Here is a 2,843-nt window from a genome sequence, read left to right as displayed (position 1 = left end):
CTGGTTGGAAGTCTTTGTGTCAAACCTGTCAAACCCTGCCTGGCTGAGCATTGCAGAGCCTTGTTTGTGTTTTAGTCTGGTGGATGAGCAACAGCAGAGCCACCCCTGAACCAAACAGGAAAGGTGAAAGTACAGGGGTTGGGCTGCTCCAGCCCCATCCTCCCAGCCCACACCATGGGTGTGTGCATGGAATTCCTGCTCCATGCTCCTGGGAACAGGCACTGTGCACTCCAGCAGCTTCCAGTAAAAGGCTCTGAGGGCTTCAGAGCTCCTGCCATACAAAAGTCCATTGTTCAGCTACAGCACCCCCCTCCCTGCCCTCTCCTTACAAAAGCAGAGATCACAAGAGTGGCATGTTTATCTTAGCAGGGTGTTAAGTCCTACCAACTGAGGCAGAGCTGCTGCTTTGGGATTAGGAATGGATTTACCCCTGGCTAGCCTGCAAGATCCCAAATGCAGGGCAGAGCACATGTAGCAGAGCTCAGGCAGCAGTTTTAAGGAGGGAAATTGTGAATTTCTGAGCTGGACCAGAGAACTTGGTAATGACAGAGTGAAGTGACTTCCTCAGGACATTCCCACTGCTGCAGGCCAGGAAAAGGGGCTGTGTGACAGCCCCAGAAGGGGAACACTTGGGGTGGTGGTAGCTCAGTGACAGAAGGGTCCTGACTGCCCCACAGCGGTCTCTGGAAAGACAATTTAGGACTTGTGTGTCCCATGGGATGGACTGAACAGCAGCAGCAGGAGTTGAGGGGGTGAGAGGCAGGGAGTTCTCTGCACCTTACCAACAAGGCCCAGGCATTCTGCTGGCCTTGCCCCAGCACAGAGCTCCAGCACAAGGCAGGATACTCAGCACAACAGGCTTGAGCCTCTCTGATCCCTCTGCAACGACTTCACCATTGAAAAAAGGGAGGAAACATCTTCATTTTTCCAAGCTGGAATATGCAGACTCTGTCTTCACTCTCCCCTCTCCCTGTCCTTGTGTCTGGGGACAAGCCCATGTCCTCACCACCTCTGGCTCAGTGACATTCCTTGGACATCAGTGCCTTAGGACCAGCTCTGAGAACACCTCTTGCAACTCTTGCCCACATCATGTGGCAGGCCAACCCATAATACTCATCCTTTCTACATCAAGGGATGCTGCTCACCACCATGGAGCTAATCAATTAAAAGCCTCCTAAGACAGAAAATCCTCCTGTGACTCTTCTGGGTGTTTGATTTCTTCTCCTATTGTTGTTAAAGGAACTGCCTGGAGAACACATTTAACCAGCAAAGGGTAAATAGGAAACTGAAAATTAAGAAGCACAAACCTCTCCCAGGATTAGCCTCTGCTGTTATAATCTTTTAAGCAAAGGCTGCCCTCATTTAAAAATAAAACACTGGAAAAAGTAAACACTGGAGAAAACAAACGTTGGCAAGGAAAGCTGATGGGCTGTGGGATGGAGTCAGGAATTTAAGCAGCCTCTCCCAGCTCCCAACTCCGCAGCCTCCTCTGCAAAAGCTGAGCCCAAAAGTCAGTGCAGAGCCCCTGGGGCTCTCTCCATCTTCACCTGGCAGCAGGAATGAGCAGTGTCAGGGGTGACACTCAGCAGGGCCTGCAGAGCCACTGCTGCCTGGTACAGGAGGAAGAGCTCCTCAGCCTTATCAGATCCCCTTGGGAAAAGCTCTGCATTCCTCAGGACCTGGGATAACCCAAAGCTCTGGGTAAGGGCTGAAATGTCTTTGATCAGTCAAAAGGAGAGAGGGAAAAAAGAAAAAGAAATCCACCCCCCTCACCACTATGCTCTGTTTTCTCTCCAACATCTGCTGCTGGGAGGAGGTGGCTGAGCTGGGAGTGATGGATTCCTTCAGAGCAGAAGTGCTGAGCAGATAACCTGAGCAATGCTGTGCTTCAAAAATAGTGCCCAGTTCATGCTCTTGGGTTTCTTTGGTTTTCTTTTTTTAAAGCTGTGCTGGAAAGAGCACTGAACTAAAGGCTTTTGTAACTGAGTGAACTTTGCACTGCCCTTGGGGTTGCCTCTGCCAGAGCAGGTGATCAGGATGCTTTTGTTTAGGGGAAACATTCTTTTCTTCTTCACCTTCCCAGTGATTTTAAATCTCTTTCAAACCCCTGGGAATTTTCTGCCTGTTTCTGAGGAGCCTGAAGCTGAAACCAGCATGTTATCACCAGGTGTGAACTTCCTCACCTGCACATTGGAACCAAAAACGTTTGGGTTTCCAACTGAAGAGTACCACCAGGTTGGTTTGTAAGCCATACAGAGGATAAAAACACTACAAAACAAATTAAATATGATCTAAGTGAACGTGTTTGCCTGCTGAGCATAGCAGTCTGTAAATAAAAGCCAGTATTTCTGTATAGTCTGCAAAATAAAAAGCCTGGACTTATTTATTGCAGTGCCATTAACAATAGGGAATTACAATATCTTGTTTTCTGCATTGTTTCATTCAAGAAGATTAGAAGACACGCACACAAAAGAAAAAAAAAATTAAAATGAAAAGGCACATACTGGAATTTTCTCCAAAGTAGAAACTAGATGTGACCTCCTTAATCTCACAAATAAATTAAAGCTTCCTCCCCTCACCCTCCAGTGTCCCTGTGGGAAGCCAAATTGTGCCATCTAGTGGGATTTAGACCAAGTCTCAGCTGCCCATTCCCAGGAGATCCCACGGCCACCCTCCAGACCCCCTCTACTTCATCAGCCTGACTTCCTAACATGGAATTTTTGGGATTCCACTTTGCTCCCAAGCTCAAATCCCTCCTGTGCTGCAGCTGCAGGAAGGCTCTGCAAACGCTCTGGTTGCCCAGCAAGGGACTTTGTGTGCTCAGAAGGGGAATAATCCAAAGC

Source organism: Heliangelus exortis, chromosome 3 (assembly GCF_036169615.1).
Source record: "Heliangelus exortis chromosome 3, bHelExo1.hap1, whole genome shotgun sequence".
Lineage (NCBI taxonomy): Eukaryota > Metazoa > Chordata > Aves > Apodiformes > Trochilidae > Heliangelus > Heliangelus exortis.
This window is presented reverse-complemented; position numbering follows the sequence as displayed.